Genomic DNA, 21,128 nt, shown 5'->3' on the forward strand with positions numbered 1-21,128 from the left:
TCAAACAAGGCTTACTTGGACAAAAACTTATAAACAGATATTTGAATGAATGAATGAATGAATGAATAAACGAACAAGCAAACACACACACACACACACACACACACACACACACACACACACACACAGACACACACACACACACACACACACACACACACACACACACACACACACACACACACACACACACACATATTCATACATACATAAAAACATGCATATATATACGCAAATGCATAACTAACAAAATAACTAAGTTGCATGCTGGCCAATCCTATTAACCAAAGTGAAATATATGGTCATGTGACTGCCTTTCTTCGTAAACTATGCAACTCAGCAGACTTCCTTCTTCTAGTGATCTGTGTTCGTTAATTCTTTAAAAGGTTCTAAGCTTAGAGAGTAAACAATATAAGAACCAATAACTGGTTCATTCACCTAAGCAAATACTTCTTAACCTTTCCCTCTATAATACATACAACTTCTCCTAACAAAAAAACACCATGCTCAATATTTGGAAAGAACCACTAACATCCATCCCTGAACTACAGAGATATAAAACTCTTGCAATGTTTGGCCTATTACAATACTTCCCACAATAGAAAATATCATAAAAAAAATTAATCCACACTCAAGTGTCACAATTCATTTAACAATACAACCATGCCTCCTAAAAGCATTATGGGTCCTGGGGACATTATAGCACAAGAACAGCCGTATGGACCCTAACAATCTAAGTCCTTTGTGAGATGGACAAAGGAACCTTGCCTGAGCTCTTTATACCCTTTAATGTGGACTTTGATTTTAGGGGCCACTTATTACTTCTAGATGATCTTATCAAGATAGTTCAAAAACTTTGTATTAAACAGATAATTTAAAGTAAAAATAGTTACCTCTCTCCCTTTCTGATACTAACCCACTGCTTAATGTAGTACCTCATGATTCCATTATGGCTCCCCTCTTTTTGTCCATATGACCTCTACAGCATTTTAATAATTTTAAATGCTGATGACATGGTCATCTTCAGATCTAGCCACACCCAACCTCTTGACGAAGCCGAACTTCAAAATTACGTCCTCTCACTAAACAAATGGTCCTCCCAGCTACTACTAAGCCATATTAACCAAATTCATGCTCCTTGGCACTCATCAAAGGCTCTCAAAGCAAACGCTTCACCTTTTCAGTATCTGGGTAATTGGCAAGACCTAATTCCAAACTTTTAAAACCACATTGAAAAAAACTTGAAAGAAAATGAATTCTCTGCTTTTTATGGGAGCTTTATAGCTAGCCTCCTACCTAGCAGCCCCAAGGAGAAAAGCCAATGGAAACCACATACTACTAGCACGATTAGAATATGAATTACCCATCATAGCTGCATCATTCAAGAAAAACACAACCACCCTACAAGTTATATCAAAAAAGATAAGCCATTTCATTGCTTCCTCCCTCAGTCGAGAACATCGTTGTCTTATACATTCTAAATTCAAATGGTTCCCAATTTAAGAAAGTACCTGTCTCCTGTTAGGATCCTGTTAGTTGCCCTGTTATACGAAACTCTCACCCTGATACATTTTTCCCCCACTAGTACATGAACTCACTTCAAAAACCATATCATGCAACCTAAAATATCATTCACACTATCATCAATTTGTCCAAACCAGCAATAAAATGATTCTGTACCAGCGATGCTTTCTTCACTCTAGCTCTTACACACTTGGATTCTCTCCAAATTTTTCTAAATGAACATCCATCCTATGTAGCATTTAGACTCCATTTCTAAGACCACTTGCTTATTTAAGCTAAATGCCAATGGCCCACTATAGAACATGCAATTTATACTAGTCTATTGTCAGTCTTTACTACTCATCATTTCTCTTCTGAATAACCTGTCTTGCCAAATCTGTTGTTATTTTTCCTCCCCTCCCTTTTCTCATTTTCTTTCAGTGGCACAATGCCTCTAAAGAAATATTAACTAATTTAAGAAACTACTGTTTATCATTATTGTGCATTCCAATGTATGTTATCCTTAACATTGTATTTAATCTTATATATAACTTATCTTTGCAAACCTCTAATATGTATCTATTCTGCAGAAATATATGTTTCATTTTCCCCTTGCTTTCATTGTGATCCAGTCACCCATGCTGTTCCTGTAACTGGCCTAATGAGCTCACTGCACTACCCAGCTAAACAATGTTAAGTAAGTAAGTAAGTAACTAACTAACTAACTAATTAACTAACCAAATAAATAAGTATACAATTAAGACGTTTTCATATCAGTGAGAATTTCGGCATGTGTCGTGTAGATCCAGCTACACATAAACAACTGGTCAAGTTGAGAGGACATTTGAGACACTGAAAAACCTCACAAAGAAAGCTCACTGCATGAAAAATTACCAGTTGTCAAAAGAAGACCTGCAAGCACACCTCCCCTGTTCAAGAAAAAACAGGAAAGTCAATGTTTGCTATTGTGATTGTTTATTGTATTAGCAATATATCAATCAACTAATCATTTACTTGTTAAAATTAAACATTCAAATAATCTGGAAACTGTAACATTTTAATACCAACATTTTAATACAAACATTACTGCATATCAATTCATGTTGGTTGGCATACCCCCACCACTTGTTCCAGCCAAATCTTTCCCTATCCATGGGTGTGTACAGTGCCTCATTGGCTCCAATATGACTCCTGACTTACCCAGAATTTATTTTCCCTTTTATTAATAAAACAAGTATCTAAGATTTGGAAAAGGAAAGGGTGGATGACAGAGGAGAAGAGGGTGGGGTGGCTGCAGAGCCCCTAGCCCACCAACATGCTTACATGGGGTATATATTATGTTGCTGAAATGGCAAAACAGTGAATGCCATTTCAGCCACGCATAAACAGTGAAATACCACTAACGCGAATGGCCAGGTCACCGATTTTTTTCCTAGGGAAAAAAAAATCGCTTGGCAGTCACCGTGACATTTCCCTTTACCCCACTGTAGTGTGATCTTGAAGTTGGTATATTTAGTTGGGGGGGGGGGCACATCAGAGGGGGTGGAGGAAAAGCCCCCCACTTTGTAATGATTTAGATGGTGTGTCGCGTCTGGTTGGTCTACTGATTTTTTTCCCTAGGAAAAAAAATGATGACATGTTTTTTCCCCGTTAGTGGTATGTCACTGCTTATATGTTGCTTAAATGGCATTCACTGTTTTGCCATTTAAGCAACATAATATAGACACATTTACATGTTGTTCTGCACTCTTCTGACTCTAACTTTGAAATACTTTCTGGATAGTAACAGAAGAAGCTTAAGTAGTAGTAGTGCTAATTGTAAATTGAATAAATACCACTTTTGTTTCATTTAAGTAGATTCCATCTAAACTGTAAAAAAATCTGGGTCAAGCTCTTTAAGATAAGGGTTTTCAGTCACAAAGAAACCCATGTTCTTTGAACCTGTCATTATTCTATGATTTACAAATCTCTGAGTGATTTCAATCACTGCTGATTTCTGAGTTCCAACCCATGATGGTCTTGGTATCACCGAAACCATACTATTATCAAGTCAGGAATTTTCTGTTGCAGGATATTTAAATCAGCCAAACTTCTACTTAGCAGGATGCACTTGGGGATATAAACTAGATCATCACCTTCTGAGTGAATGATTAATGCTTTGGGTGGCTCTATTCAAGTTGTACCACTTCACCATTGATGTCAACAGCTGTAGCCAAGATAATCCTGGAATGCTTAACCATTTTCCTGATAAAATGAGGGATCAAGGACAAGGTTCATCTCATTAATTGCTATGGGAGCTCTAAGGGCTGCTCCGTGGATGAAAGACTGACCAATGCCCAGAAGCAATTGGGGATCTGAAAGGAATATACAGTATTTTGTTATCTTATATACCTTAAATAAGTATTTGATTTCCATGTACCTGTGTGCTTTAATAACTCAATTGAATGCCCTTCCCCTGGCCAGATCTTATGCTCTCCCTATTCTGAAGGAATGGGAAGTACATTTCTGGCACAACGTCTTGCCTGAATAGGGCTTTTCTGATTACACTATTAACACCTGCAGGTGACAGGGCTAGCCTGTAGGGTACTACAATACAAGTTAATGATCCTGCACCTCTCCTGATATTTTCTGGATAGTCCAATTTACCTGGCCCAAGGCCAGCATGTTTTCTTTCTGAAAAATATTCAGCTGACCAGGACACATTTGATGTGTTTTAGATTTCTTTAGCAAAATTTAAATATGCCTGTTTGTTACCACTACATCTGACCAACAAAAGGACTACAACAACTCATTAACACTAAAGCCCATAGCGTACATCAATGTGAACAGTGTCCAAATTACCATCATATGGAAATCAAATTCTCTAAACCCTTTGATTAGAAATGGTAATAACTGAGTCCTTAATGATTTCCTGGAGTCTCTGTCACAAGAATTTGTGTAGTTTCAAGCTTTGACTAACCTGTTGATGACCCAGTGTTTTGGAAAAATTGGCAGCCCTAAACTGTAAGCTAACACTCTAGTACCATCAATTGGATATGAAGAGAAGCTGAGGAATTTCACAAAGAGTATCTATGTAATATAAAATGTATGACAAAGTCCAGAGACCGCAGTAGGATGGCTCAAATAAAATTTTTTGATTTTTCCAAAGTCAAAACATAAGTTCTGATTGCGTTCTGAGCCCATGATCTGCCTAATACACTGAACATCACTGTCTCCAGGGAGCCATATTTGTGGTAGAATTGGTGTAGGCAGGTGCTGAGCCTTTGGCATCAAAGTTCAAAACCTGCAAAGCTGGATATGAGATACGCTGTCAGCTATGTTGTTCTTGCTCCCAAGTATGTGCTTAGTTAGCACAAGCAGTCAGCTTGATTTTTAAACAGAGTAACAGTAGTCACCTGGGTACTGACTGTACTCTGAGAGATCAGGAAGACCTGTGCTGAGAACTTGAACAACCACCAGATTATCCAAATTAAACAGGAGTCTTTACTCTTAAAATCCTCTGGACAAATATGCACATCTACCTACGTAGGGAGAGCTCAAAAAATGTGATGCCCTTCTTACCTGCCACAGGCCATGATGCTGGTCAACTTGCCAAAAGACATTTTCCCCCCAAAATAGCCACTCATTCCATTGCCAGCTGCAATATCTGCGAAGGGTTGTAATGAGTCTGACAAAATCCAGTGTCTTTGCCATAATGAGACCCCATTAAACTGGCCCAAGAAAGTCTTCCACACCCCCAAATCCTCCTTGATTCTTTTTGTAGTTCCTATCCAGTGGTGTTTGTTCCAGCCTCCTCAGGCTAATGACCTGGACAAGGTTGAGGGAGTCTAAAAGTGACATGATGTCACTGACTCTAACCTTTGGCCCACTCAGAAAGACTTCTATAACCAACTTCAGGCCTTTGTTTTTTTCATCAAGGAGCTTAAAAGATTGGCTTGCTATGTCAATTTCTAGTCTTAGAAATGTGATCCATCAAAAGCCACCTGCTATGTTATCTTCTGCTAATGAACCCCCCAGCTCATTGCACAGCTCCATGAAGATGTCCATTCCCAGCCTAGTATTCTGGTCACCTTCACGCATGATTAAAAAATCATCAAGGTAACATACGGTTACTTGTTTCAAGGTCCTTTGTTCCCAACAACATTGTGATGCTAAATATTTCAAAGGACACACGTACCACAGAACATCCCATTGGCATGTGTCAAAAGGCAGCTGTTACCTGAAAGGCAAAAGCAGTCTATGCCAGTTCTACTCTTGGATGGGTAATAATCAAAAAAGCACAGTAATACTGAGCTTTCCTAGCAAGGGCTCAATAAACGATCTAATGAGATCAGCAGCCTTATCTAACATAGCATATTTTACCTTTATGTCCTCCCTGGCAATAAAATAAATGATGAAGACCCTGCTGTGTAAAAAGGAGACAAATTAGCTGGAATTGTCCTGTGTTTTTCTTAGGGATTAAACCTATTTGAGATGTTATGAACTGTTCCTTAAGAGGGATATAAATGGACCTAATATTTTCCATGCATGTACTTCTTTGTTGATGATACTTTCTATTAGATCATCCTTCCCTAAGTTTATGACTAATGATACTGAATGGGGAATGGATTTCAAAGTAAACCCAAAGGCAAACCATTGTACTAACATGCAGGCTTGCTTTGCAATCTGGGTATGCTTTCAGTTCTTATGCTAATGTGTCCATTTTAATGGGAGGATGAGATGCCATCATGCTACATACCTCAATGATAAAACGAACCTCTGAAGTCTGGAAGGAGTTCTACCCCTGAAAGGAGGGAGTTTGTTTCCCTGGGGTTGAAGTGTTACTACTGAATTCTACTGTAGGTGGTCTGTCCTGAACTTTTGCCAGCAGTTAAATGCTGGATGAGCTTTTTTTTGTGTAAATACAAATGAATGAAGTGGCAGGTAGCCCCAAAACATCTGCAGCTGTTAAACACTCAGCATGTTTCAATATCTTGCACTCCTCAATTAGAGCTCAATTGGGTCAAACTGGATCTTTCTAGCATTGTGTGAAATCATGTCTCTGGGTGTCTTTGATCCCATCTAATGTCTTTGTTTATTGCTTTTAATTTTCTATACCTGTGGTCAAATGCTAATCATGCTACTTCTCTGATAATGTGGTAAGCTTCTCTAATTCCTAAGAGACAAGAAATAAGAGGCAGAACCAAACGAGGGCTCAATCCTCACCACTAGCACCAAAGGGGGACGTATATTGGGAGGATGACAAGTACACACACAGTAAAGTACAATTTCCCTTAAGAGCATACAGAGATGATAGTCAGCCTGTGGCTGGTTTCTCCCTCTTTCTCCAGATCCCCTATAAGACTCCCCACTGGCACAGCTAAAGAGTTGAGATCTCAGCTGAGTGGCCAAGCCAAAACTTCCAGCACCCACTCTGTCCAACCAGTGCTTCGTCTCCCTGCCCAAGTAGCTGACAGACACACTCCTTGAGATTTTATTTATACACACACACACACACACACACACACACACACACACACACACACACACACACACACACACACACACACACACACACACACGCACACACGCACACACACGCACATGCACACACACACACACACACACACACACACACACACACACACACACACACACACACACACACACACACTCACCTGGGAAAGGCTGACACAGGTTTACTAGCTATGCCCCCTTTTGCCCAGACTATAAGGTAGTTATTACTGCCACCAGCCAACTCCTTATCAGCTACTTTAAGGTCCTTAACAAAGGGTGTCCAGTCCTACTGTGTAATGTTAATATTAATCCAAATGGCAGTCTGACCAAGAGCAAGGCTATTAGGAGTGGCCCACACAGTGTCACCAAATAGATATACAAGTACTCTCAAAACTTAAATATCTCTCTACACAGATCATCCACGATGAAAGGCTTAAATATATTTAATAATAAATAATAAAAGAACAAGAAAATACTCAGTAAATAATCACAATTATATCAGAGTTACAGCAGAGTTCAAAATCAAAGTAAATACTTAAAAGAACATTGCAGGACAGTCTCAAATAAATAAAGAAAACATCTAAGCTGTACTTCACTATATACTCCTGTCTGTATCTAAGAAAAATTACTGTACCCTAGTTAACTTACTTATAGAGCCAGGCAAGACAGATGTGGTGAGTGGGTCTTCCAGGTGATGCTGTCAGGTCAAAGACAAATTACAAAATTCCCTACCTCTCTCACAGAGTTCTTAAATTAATATCACAAATATTGCTGCTGGGATACTTGCAGCATGACATCACTTCTTGTCATCTGACTATGCCAGGAAAAAAACCCACTGCAACTGGTAGCATTTTGCATCTCTCTTTGAAAATACATAAACAAGTACTTCTCTTAGATCTAAGGCAAATGATGGAAGTTGTAAAATTATTCACATTCTTCCACATTTAAAGACAATACAAAAAACTTCTAGTTCTAGACATTATGTCTCCTGTTGCAACTGAAACCATCATTTATGGCGCAGTTATAAAATAATTTAATTTCAACTATTTTTCTGAAGTTTTGCAAGTTAACCTTCTATGTGCCAGTTCCGACTTTTAAAATATATAGATTTACATAGTCACAATAGTTGGGTCTATATTAGAACACCGAACATTCAAAATGCTGAGTGTTCTAATATCGAACCCTAGGAATCGAAAATTGAAAAATTGAAAACATCGAACATTCAGAACATCTAATCTACACACAACACAAGCACACCAAACAAACAGCAATCCACACACATACGCTTAAACTCTTACACCTAACCCTACACTAAACTATACATACACCACTAACTATTCACTTACCTTAACCCAAACCCTAACCCTAAGGTCCGTCACTATCACACAGTCACCTCACCCGTGCCCTAACCCTAACTCACTTAACCTGCCCTAACCCTCACGTCCACACAATCGCACACTTACCTGAACCCGACCCATAACTTTCCATCTCAGCGCTGAAAATACCGAAGCAACAGAAATGGATAAACAAATTCTTTCCCTAGGAAAAATTTTGTTTTTCTGTTTCTTCGATATTTTCAGTGTTCGCTGAAAATGGGTCGATATTAGAACACTCAAAATTTTGAACGTTCAGTGTTCTAATATAGACCCCAATAGTTTATATACATTTCATGTTCTTTTCCAGTAAAGTACACTGTGGACACATCTCTAAGCTGAGCACTATACAACAGATTGCTTCAGCACATGTCTTTTCAAACCATCTTATATGACATGCAGTTCTAATACATTTGTGGCACAAGCATATGAATCATGTTGATATTCACAAATGACATATAATTATTTACAAAATTCCAGCTAGCTGTGCTGGCAGTACCTCCTTTTGTCACAGTCTCACCTAGGGATTGGCCTTTGTTAAGGACCTTAAAGTAACTGATAAGGAGTTGGCTGGTGGCAGTAATAGCTACCTTATAGTCTGTGCAAAAGGGGGCATAGCTAGTAAACCTGTGTCAGCCTTTCCCAGGTGTGTGTGTGTGTGTGTGTGTGGGTGTGTGTGTGTGTGTGTGTCCTGGATTGCCTGACACATTTGTGAAAAAGGCTTGGGCTCTTACTTCTGATCCCTCTCCCCAACGGGCCTTTGTAAAACTAAATCCTTTCTCTAAAACCAAATAAAATAACTTGCCCCTGTTATCATCCTGCAATGATTCTAAAAATTATTGCAAGTACTCTTCTTGTGTCTGATTTAATAAGATTTCCCCCTCCTCTGACCTCCTCACCTCTTGGTGTTTCGTTACCTGTTTCCTCCTCTGTGTCGGCAACAATAACAGGGTATGTTGTGCTGTCCTACTTAACCATGCTATCTGTAGCATTCTGTAATTTCCTTCTGCTCTTCACGCTTGGGGTTTCCATTGATTGGGTTGAATCTAGGATGGCTTCTGCCCATCCCCCTTTTGAGCCCGATAGGATGTTTGTGCCATCATCTTCTAGAACTTGAAAAACCTATTTAGCTTCTGCAGATACTCTTGCCCATTATAACTTTAAATACTACAGTGATATTTTACATGTGAAGAGAATACAGATGTATTATTGTTAAGTAATGACTCCTACCCTGTAAGCCCACTCATTGTAAATGCCCTATCCCCACAACAAAGGATAATGTACTGATTAACAGAAAATGGCAATCTCTGCTTTGATCCTTGTTCTCCCAAAAATTGGTGAGGATGGTTGTCTTGGTTTTTGATTACCAGATACCAGCTTCGTGTTCATATGTTTCCCCTTTTTTGTTCTTTTTCTTTTTTTCTGTAGTTAAGTGACTAACTTAACTCTGATGTCAACTACTGATGCCTTTGAATGGCGAATAATTCCAACCTTTATAACTAGTAGGTTCTAAAGTTATCAAAACCAAGCTGCAGCTTTTTTTGTCCTTCATTAATTTGTCTTGTTCAGCTCACATGTACTGAAGGTTAAAGCTTAAATCTCTGAATGCATCTCGCTAGCTTCTGTACTGGTTCCGAGTTTTTTAGGTATTAGTTCATTTGTACAGCCAACATTGGAAACCTCTTATAGTTACTTGTGGCACAGAGCTAAGCTAATACATAGCTGCTGTCTCTTCTTTTTTTGAATACTTGAACCCTTAATCTGTTTGTCTAGTTACTACTTTTCCCCCCGACTATATATCCATCCATCCATCCTCAGCCTTTTTTCCCATTTGCACATAGGGTCGAGGTGTAACTTCAGCAGTGACAATCATCTCAAGCCAAGCTTTACACCACTGGGTGGCTAGCCCTGCAGCAGTAGTTCATTCATACCACTCACTCCCACATACACTCTTACCTACAACCAATTTAGAGTGATATAAATGTATATATATATATATATATATATATATATATATATATATATGTGTGTCTATATATATATATATATATTTATATATATATATATACATATATATAGATGTATATATATATATATATATATATATATATATATATATAGATAGATAGATAGATATATATAGATATCTATATTATATATATATATATATATATGTATATATATATATATATATATATATATATATATATATATATATATATATATATATATATATATACACACACATATATAAATATCTATATATATCTATCTATACCATGTTCTTGTTAATTTCTTTTACTTAGGAAGGTTTATGATTGATAGGAATTTTTCTGTACTGCACTTCAAGCCCTTATGACTATCTAGCAAATGACTATTTAGTGATTTATGTCAGTGTTTTGGTGCTACTTGATAAGTGTGTCTTTGTGCAGAACAGTAAATGTAGCTGTGCCTTCCCTACCGCATGCTTCTGTTGGTACCACAGTGTCCTTAGCTTGCTGCACGACAGTTACTCAGCCCAACCATTTTTTAATATCAGTTTTTTACTCACTAATGATTTTTTTAAGTTGCTAAATAAACCAATGAACTGAATAGTGATGCTTCTATGTGTTATTCCTTCAACGTACACAGGACCATGCTTCAGCTACGAATCTATAACAATATAAATGTAGGCACATTTGTTAGTAATAATGCCTCTGTCTTTCATACTGTTTGTGTCTCCTTTTAACAAGTGCCATGCGTAGACACTTGTTTTTCACCTAAACTGGGTGACATACATATATGAAGTACTTTATCGCAATAATTAATATTTTATTTTTTTTAATATATACCCTATGTAATTTTTCTGATGCCTAGGTCCCTACTGCTTCATTTTAACTAATGGATTTCCTAATCTGCCAAATATGTATTTTCTAAGACAAGATACATTTATAAATAATTATGTAACTCTAATATTTTATATATACATAGCTAGATAGTTATTGATGATTGCAAGTAATCGACTCAATCAACATGTATAATATTAACTTTCCGTGTTGTAGAAGGTTGACTAAAGTATGCTAAAATGACTCCAAAGGCAATCCTTTAGAGCTGAGCATTATAAACTGATGGCTTGAAAGTAATGAGTGGTTTATTATTCTACTTGTACTGTCCCAAAGAACGAGCCAGATGTTGTCCAGTCTCCCTGACAACAGCATTTCTTCTGGAAATGCTCAATTATAGAGAACAGTGTCTGCCTTGGCTAGAACGTAACAGTATTTCAAGTTGTTATCCTTTTGTTATCTCAGGCATACCTCTCAACTGTTCAGATTTTTGCAGAATGCCTAGACTTTTGACTTACAATTTTCATCTAATCCTCATTAAATTAGTGTTTTTTTGGCAAATCATTGTAGATTGAAATCACTAAAGAATGACAGACATTTGAGTTGCAAACTTCATATCCTTCAAAAAATGCATGCTAACACAACACCTTTTCACAAATTAACAATAGAGCAATATTTAACATATTTCCCCTTTTTTAGGCCATTGCCCCGCAACCGCCATTATTTTTGACTTTGTCCAGATTTCTTGTGCTAAGAAGTCTAGAGGTATGAGTTAGGTATTGATGTGAGGTGGCTTAAACAGTAGAATACCTACCTCTTTTTCATTACTTCAAACTGAAAACATGATTCAATTAAAAGGGAATTGATGGAAATGATGCTTAGATCAAACCTCTACTATGATCAGGGAGTAACACACCTACGATCCGTAAGTGAGGGGACTAGAGTCAGACTGTAACAAATGTCCATATAAAAGGAGCTAGAAGGAACCACTGGGAAGCAGTGAGATTTGTTCAAAATGGATATGTCCCTCAGAGGCTGCGTTGAATGCAAGGGTATTTTCACTATTCCTCCTGCAAAAGAGCAGTCCAAGAAGAGATTATAAAGAGATATCCACAGAGATGTCATCAAAGAAATTTTCCAAAAAGACAAAGATTATGCAAACAGTGTTCTTCCATGTCCAAAATGACCCCTATAGGGTGAAAGCAGCTCTCTGTAGCAGCTGCTAGACCTTCAGTATCAGAGGTCTAGACACTTACAAATACATCAAGTACAGAAGATAGTTGAGACAGCATTGAGGATAAGTGCATATCTGAACTGCTTTTAATTAATATGCTGCTGCTGTAACAGCTTGGAATCTGAAAATATTAAGCCAAGCAGAAACCTGCACTTCATGCTTTTGCCAAAATAAAAGCACACTGTACTAGAATTTGAGTAGTTTCTATTGCTTCATACAACATTAAGGTGCTTCAGATACAAAATAATGTTTTATGCAACTGTTAGAGGAAATCTTGGAAATATTTTGTCTTCAAATCTTAGGATGTTAGCATTTTTTTTTTTTTTTTTTTTTTTTTTACAGGATAAAACCATTGAAATAAGGACTCTCCTACATAAAGATGGTGAGGTAGTATCTCCAACTGGGGATATTCATGGCTGTCCTGCATAGGTATAACAAAGATTTAAACTTACACTCTTACAAAGAATTTATCATTGAACACAATATGCTGTATGTCTATACGACAAGCTGTTCCTGAAATTACACATCCTGTCTGGCATCATTGCAAGTTCTGGTAGCTGGGACCATGGCGCATTGAGCGTAGGGAAGGCACATTAACTTATGTTGCACCATAGTGTAGCTCCCTATAATTATTCATGAAACTTCTGTTTACAGCTGTCTTTCTGACTTATTAAGCCTCACGTTTCCACAGGCATTGGAGTTGAATGGTCCTGGTCACACAGGTCCACTAATGAACATCAGAATCTGAATTCCATTCAGTAGTTTATTTTACTTTTAACACCTTTTATTGACTGAGTCAGCACAGCTACAGATAACCTCTTTCAATGGACAACAAAAGTGGCTTTCATACAGAGTAGCAGAAACTTAGCCAGGAAGCTAGGCAAATTCCCTACCTTTTGCATGCAGAGAAGTATTTCTTTCCATGGGATCTTTTACGTTAATCTGATCTACCACCAATTTAGATAGAAGGAACCACATTTAACATCTCATCTAAAGGGCAACACCTCAGGAATGCAGCACTCAGATGCTGTACTACAGTGCCAATACTGTAAAATGAATTCAAGTGCATGCTCTGAGAGTAGAACCTACAGCCTTATTCTCAAGCTACCCAATTTAATCACTTGCTTTTGTTCTGAATGGTGTTAAATGCTAAAACTAGATAACTAGGTGACAAAATAAAGGGCAACTGCAAAGTTGTTGATGGTCGTTTTGCTATGTTGTGCACTTTTCTATATTTTAAGAAGCAAAGAATCACTAAGCTGAAGCACATCTCTTTAGGGCTGACAATGTAACACTTAACTAATTAAATGAGTCATTCAGATTTACTGATTACTTGAAAGAAAGTTTCAGACACATACCTAAGTCAACCATATGTAATTATTTTGTAACCTATTGTTTTAACATATACAGCTATATTCCCACTATATATCCATAAAACGTCCCTGTTTTGTAATCAAATAAAATCAAAATGCTTGTTAAACTCTTACATGGAGACACCCTACATGCTCTTGCATATTGTTTCAATAGGTTAAGAATTTTCCCACCTCATTATATTAAAACTCATGTCATCCATGAAGTCTTTATGAATCACTCATATTTTTTTTGTCTTAAAATATTCTTGCAGTGGGGCCACCAAATTAGCCCTAAGCTCTTTACTATCAGTGGACTTACATTACCTCCTAACATTATTTTTTCCATTATATTATCTACTTACTTTAACTTGTCCACTTAAAATCTTGCTACCTCATCTAGGATGCTTGGGACCAAGAAATGACTATATGCATATGATCATCCTCTGTTAATATGATTTCCTTTAATGGAACTTACTGTCACTTTATGTGCAAATGAAAACAAAATATCTGTTCAAGACTAGTGACATTCCTTGGTTTCAATTCTCCTGTCTCCCCTTTATTACTTTGATTCTTCTGATCAAGAAACCGCACCAACGCCTCCACTTTTTAAGAAGGTTGAAAAATGCTAAGCTTCCTCCTCATATTCTGTCCATCTTCTATAGATGTGCAATAGAGATCATCATCACCTGTGTGGTTTGGAAGCTGCACAGTTACAGAAAGGTAGGTGCTGCAAAGAGTGGTGAGGGTTGCAAAGAAGATAACAGGTTCCAGTCTTCCATCGATGCAACATCTTTATTCTGCAAGAAGCTTCCTAAAGGCCACCAAAATAATACAGATCACACATCCTGCACATGGTCAGTTTAAGCATCTGACATCAGGCAGGAGATATTGCAGCATCCACTGCAGGACTACAAGATTCAGTAACAGTTTCTACCCTACAGTGATTAGACTTCTGAACTCGGGCACTAGCCCCAGTGGTCTGGACACATAATAAGTCAATTTTTATTTATTTGTGCAACATATACTTACATATATTCCAAGTAAGTGCAATATTTATTTATTATATCCATAGTCAGTATTATTTAATTCACTCAAGTGCAATATTAGACAAATAACTTAGACATTTTAATCTGCAGTGTGTTTTGTATTACTTTAAATAGGGTAGTTAATTTAACTCAGGGGAGGGTATTCTTTTCGTATACGAGTGTTGGTAAATATCTCTGCTTTTTCTTGCGTGTATTGACAGTAGTATTGTATTAGTTAGTTATGTTTATTCCTCTGCATGTATGTGTTGTTTCACTTTCCTTTGTAATCGCAAGAACTGAGCTGATGCATGAAATTTCGTTTAGGCTACATGTGTGTAGTTCTAAATGACAATAAAGTTTACTTTGACTTTTACTACACTTTCAATGTGCTTAGCAGTATGTGTATACTCTCAAACACTCTTTTGTTTCCATTTATATTTGCTTTACTTAATCTCATAACCATAAAAAAATACATTTTGTCTCTTTATTTTTGCTGCTCCACCTATGATTCCTTCCAATGGCTCTTTGTAGTATTTTAGCAAATATAACTCTTGCTTAGAATATTAAATCCCAGAAACAGATGCCAGATATCTCTATGTAGGGACTGAAGCTTGTAATCAGATGGTCCAGGCTTTATTATACTTTGAATGGTACACAGACAAGGACACACAATGATGCCAACAAATGTTGAGGTGCCCATTTGTGCATGTGAAATTTAGAAAATACACCAGTTCCTGTATTCTGTTAATCAACTTGCTTTTCTCTGGAATTTAACTGATTTTAACTCAAAATGGTCATAGCTTGAGTTCATCCGCAGGGTAACTATTTGAAATGGAACACGCTACAGCAAGTCCCAAAATACAAAGACTGGATGGCCTTCCATATACTAAGTCCAAAATGTCATTTCTTAGAATATTCCATTTTCTCCAAGGTACAGTGATCTTGGAGCTGGTATATACAAGGTCAGGGGGTGCATGGGGAGCGATTTTCAAGATTCTGTCTTCCTCTGTGTTTTCTTTTTTTTTTATTTTTGGTTTGTTGGCACTCAGCATTTGAATAGGGAACACATCCTCTGTCTGCCTTCCACTCCTGTACATGGAGCATTTTGAATAGGGAACACATCCTCTGTCTGCCTTCCACTCCTGTACATGGAATGAGGCTTGTTTACTGTAATGTTCAGAATTTCAACCCTGAAGTTACTTCCACATTCTCTGACTTTTTCTAGGGAGAATGGGTCACCACCAATGCCACTGTCAGCTTCCAGGCAGTATGTTGCCTTTGTAACAATAAACTTGACTTACGTTACACCTTTAATTGTGTAAGGTTATGTTATTTAATTGTGGTGGGCATGATCTTTTTGTTTTGTTTTGTTTTGCTTTGTTATGTTTATAGCCCAAGTACATTGCTTTTCTGTACAAATTTTGCAGCAAGTTATGTTTTCAGGAAAGCAATATTTTTTCAAACATCTCACGTTGTTAGTAACTATACATAAGAAAACTGAAAGGGGCATTCCTTTATTTTTTATTATTATTATTATACAAAACATGTAGTTACATTGGATGAATTCACTAATTTTCAGATGGTAAATGGACTTATTTGTGTAACACAGAATGTGATTGAGAATTGAAATAATTCACACATAGGTCTTTAGATGAAAAGCTGAGCAGTCAAACCATTAGGCTGTATTATTTTTCCCCTGCAATGTTTAATTATATTTACATACCATGAGAAAAACAAGTAGTAATAACAACATAATTTAAAGCCCATGCAAGTGTGGGAACTAATGGGGATGGGAGCTTAAAAGTACTTTAAATAAATGCTGTGAATAAAGAGTAAGACATCTAAACATTTGTTGGTAGGTATTCTCTACCAGGAAAACATGTGCAAAACAATTTCCATAACCTTCTAACTCTTGGGAACCCGTGTCTTCATCAGTAGTTTGATTTTTATGCTAGTTTGATTCTCATAGGCATATTAATCCTAAATGGTATACAGTTCACAAGGGAATTCATTCTTTTACTCAGCAGTGAAGCAAGTCATACCTCATGAGACCACCAGTGTGATATATCTATTCCCAGACCCCTGGGCATCACCAATAAGCTAGACCGTGGAGATTCTGTTACTCTAATTACTTGATTTGTTCTTAGATAGCCACAGTAATCAATGCAAAGCAGTGAAGGGTAAAAAGTGACAAGGTAACTATGTAGAAATAATTTCTTCTTGCCTTTGCATAATGTTTTCATTACACTTTCGGTAAAGATATTAATTACCTGCTCAGTACTTTCCATTTTAAACTCCCTGAAAGTGTCCATATTAGATATTAAATAGTTCTCCCCATGACTAAACACAGCATGTCAGATTTGACAGCTTTAAGTAATCTAAACTGACCTAATACCCTTTTAATATCAAAAAGCCTAGAGTTGAACTTAATAATTGATGATGCATATGAATGTAATGTGCTTACCTCTAAAAAATAATATGAAAAAATATGAAAAATATTAACATGTAACAATTAGGTAAATATGAATGTCACAGTACTTTTGATGTTTTTATAAATGACCCCATGTCATTATTTCCACAGTATAAATGCATGCAGACATGGGCATTACATGCACTCACAAGCCTCACTAACTCCAACACAAACATACATAATATACCTTGTGGTGTATTGTTGTGATTTTGTGTCAAGAAGTTTATTAACATCCACATAGAAGTTACAGTTTCGATGTGGTATTAATAGGCACACATACATGAGCACAGAAGAGCACAGAAGAGCGCCACATGCTGACACACACACGCGCATACACACACACACACACACACACACACACACACACACACACACACACACACACACACACACACACACACACACACACACACACACACACACACACACACACATATACACACAGAAACGTTACTGCCACAGATGATGGAAGTTTATTTTCAACAAATTCTATACTAAAATGCAAGAAATCTGATAAAGGCAAAAGTTCAAAAGTAGGAAAATGCTGTAAATATATGTTGTAAAAGTCCTTAGAACATTTTAAATTAAAACAACTTCCAGATTTCTCTTTTCTTTCCAGAGTTTGTTCATGTTCTACTGACTCCACACAGTTTTCTTTTCAGCACCACATACTGTACTTTTGTTGGAGTGCATTTCCAGCCAAAACTGCTTGAGGGAGCAGAAGACGCACTTTCTGAGCTCACAACAGTTCAGGGAATGTCACATGTATTACTTTCTAATATGGCAGAAAAACTTCATTATGTGTGACAAAGTCTCAGATGACAGTGCGGCTTGTTAATGTTTATACAGAGCATTTTCAACATGCCATGGCAAAAAAAAAAAAAAAAGAGGTAAAAGGCAGCAATATTTAAATGCTGCAAACCAGAGCAGTGAAATGAATGTTAAAACTAGGGTGCATTTGTACACATATTGCACATTTATGTTTCATGATTAAATAGCACTGTAAACATTAGATCCATTTATATTGTGTTACCATTTAATAACAATATGCATACCTAAGACTGAAAAGAATACAGCAGCTCACAATATAAGAACAGATGAAGGAAAATAAGTGTTAGACACTAATAATTTCTCTAATCAGTTAAGCCATAATTATTGGAAAAATGAAATGCACTTCATTTAAAAGCACATAGCAGCACACTTGTCGACCTTAAAGCAGCATGTGTTCTCTCCACGCAACAGAGAAACAGAACTTACTTAGACTAACTTTCTCTGTGTTTTTGAAATAACTGTAAGGCTGTTGTGAAAAAAATAGAAGTTTTCAGGGCAGCACTGAAGAGGAAACTTACTGTGATTCAATTATTCATAACAGTTTCACTGCAGTTTTTTGAGTGAGGAATTTATGATTTCTACAGTTAATCACAGTCATGGTTTTGTTGTGATAAGGACCAGGATAAAATGAGAGATGCAGAAATGAACCATGTACAGTGGCTGTTGTCAGTTATGAAAGATTAGCAGAAGTCAGAACAGGGAGGGGTTAAGTAGTGTTTAATGCAACTCCTGTACATCTGCAAACTGCAAGCAAAGGAAAATTGTTTGGTAAGATGAAAACAAAACTATTTTGGTTCATTAGGTAATGTGCCTTTAAAAAAAAGGTTTTCGTGTACTAGAAAGGAAAACCCTTATTGGATAGCAGTCGGCAACATACTGCAAGCTAAACCACTTCACCATGCTGGCTACTGCGCAGACGACAATAATGTATGCATGTATGCACTCCAAGAATCAGATAGGTTTTACACACAATGTGCTCAGGCTCCCTGCCAGCAATAATAATAATCCTTTCACAAATGAGGGCAATGAACATGAGGAAGATGCCTTATTTTTCTATAAGTGGTCATCTGCCATATTCATGTAAGAATAACTACTCCCATGAGAATATATATATTCCTTATTAGCAGCAAGCCTTTTAGAATGATCATAGAACAGCTAACTATATGAAGAGTTTATTCAGATGTATTAATATCAATGTACGTAATGAAGAAATCGAAGTCAACTGTAGCTACTCTTTAGTCTTTAACAATGTATGTGCACAAAGCAGATTGTAGATATTACTTCTAGAGATTAACTCAGAAAATAAAATCTCACAAAGCCTCGATATTTATACACTGTGTCTCTAAAAAATATTGCATTTCTAAGCCACTAATCAGAATTAGGTACCATAAGCACACAATTCAGAACACGGAGTTGCTCATAGCAACAGGGCACACAGAGTCGTGCCTTCCTAATTGTTCACAGTGAAATGAAAAGATTGCTTAGAAGCTTGTGATTTTCTATAAATCCAGTTTATTTGCAATATAACAGATGTCATTACTGATTTCTGCCTCAACACTGCAGTCTCACCTTATATTTTCCTTTTGCCTGCTCTGTACATGGTAAATTTGTTCACAGAGCATCACATTCTGCTTTTTAACTGAGCAAGTGCCTAGTATGGCAGGCTTTAAGAAAGTATGTTTTCTGCTGCATAATGTATAGTCTTGCTTTTCCTGCAGTATATGGTTATTTAAAGTGTGCTTATTTAAAGTGCTAAGCAACGACACATTCTTAGTAGGCAAGCTAAGTTAACCAGTTGCCACACTAGAGATATCTATGTACTCTAAACAGCAACTTACAAACTGGTAGAAAACGAGCATGGAATTAATTATTTTAACAGGACTATGTTTACTTACCCTGATAGTACGAAAGCATCCTTAAGGGCAATGTCTTCACACTGCAGGCATGGTAATCCTAAATTATGTCACAAGCAACCAAAGCAAGAGATCCCACAGTTGATAAACTTTGAATCCACAGCACAGCCCGGAGCATTGCTTGCTGTAATAGGGGAAGGCACACTCTCTCCTATTGCTTTGTTGTGCTCTACTGATTTTCTCAGGCTGTAAGACGTTTAACATGTGTTTGGGGAGGGCCACTGGCTTTGAAGGTGGCACCTTCCTCGGGGAGAGGAGCTTACAGCAGATCAACAGTGTAGTGCTGATGCATCACATGCGATACTACAACTGGGCCTATTAATTCTCAGCCCTAAGAAACTGCTTAGGATCCTCTGTCAAATCCAGCCCATCTGCTACAATCATAATCAGTCTCATCTGAATGCCTCTGACAAATCTATGCCTGCAGCAGGGCTAGGGAAGCTAGCAAGGGGGGAGGGTATGTTTCTATTGTCTGCTCTGCAGTGGGTGACGGTGAAAGGGAAGCCTATTGGGAGGGGGATTTTGAAAGGGCTCCTCTTCAAATCTGAGATTGAAAAAAATGCTGGAGTCTTCTGTAAACATTTGCTGTTAATAGACTCGAAGAACAATTACCCTAATCAGATTAGCAATTTGAAATAGCAAAACTAAACAGAGGTGAGCATGCATCTCCAGTGTACTTTTAAACTGAAAAGTTGAAGCATGAAGTTATTCTATGAGTAAAGTAGCAGTCATTATTTGTACAAAAAATATATCTAGACACTTTAATATCCAAAACTGTCCTGCAAGCTGTAATTTCTAGATTAATTTATAACCTTACATTTATCATTTTCAGTTTTAAGAATAATGGGCAATTCTGGTTTGTAGTGCTTGGAATAAAAATCAGGAAGCAGCTACAAGTAAGTGTAAGCCTGAAGACAGCTTAATTTGGGAGTACACATGTAATATTCCATTTAGAATGCAGCATTAAATGAATCAAGGACATGCACATAAACAAATGCCACTATGTGATTTGCTAATGATGCCAATGTACATGTACAAGTCTGCACTTTTCAAGAACTATTGGGCAAAGAGTTCTAATATGTAACAGAACCATATGCGGCTTAGTGCAA

The 21,128-nt window shown here is 37.1% G+C and overlaps 1 protein-coding gene across 2 annotated transcripts in view; it reads right to left on the reverse strand.

The window, feature by feature from the left end:
* Window positions 1-20,337, reverse strand: part of NCKAP5 (NCK associated protein 5) — a 1,523,932-nt gene extending 1,503,595 nt beyond the window's left edge. For both annotated transcript variants that reach the window (XM_044074934.1, XM_044074933.1), the window contains exon 1: window positions 20,002-20,337. The gene's annotated coding sequence lies outside the window, so the exon portion shown is untranslated. The remainder of the gene's footprint in view (window positions 1-20,001) is intronic.
* Window positions 20,338-21,128: the final 791 nt, after the last annotated feature.

This window comes from Protopterus annectens, chromosome 6.part0, assembly GCF_019279795.1.
Source record: "Protopterus annectens isolate FY-2018-M chromosome 6.part0, PAN1.0, whole genome shotgun sequence".
NCBI classification, from domain to species: domain Eukaryota; kingdom Metazoa; phylum Chordata; order Ceratodontiformes; family Protopteridae; genus Protopterus; species Protopterus annectens.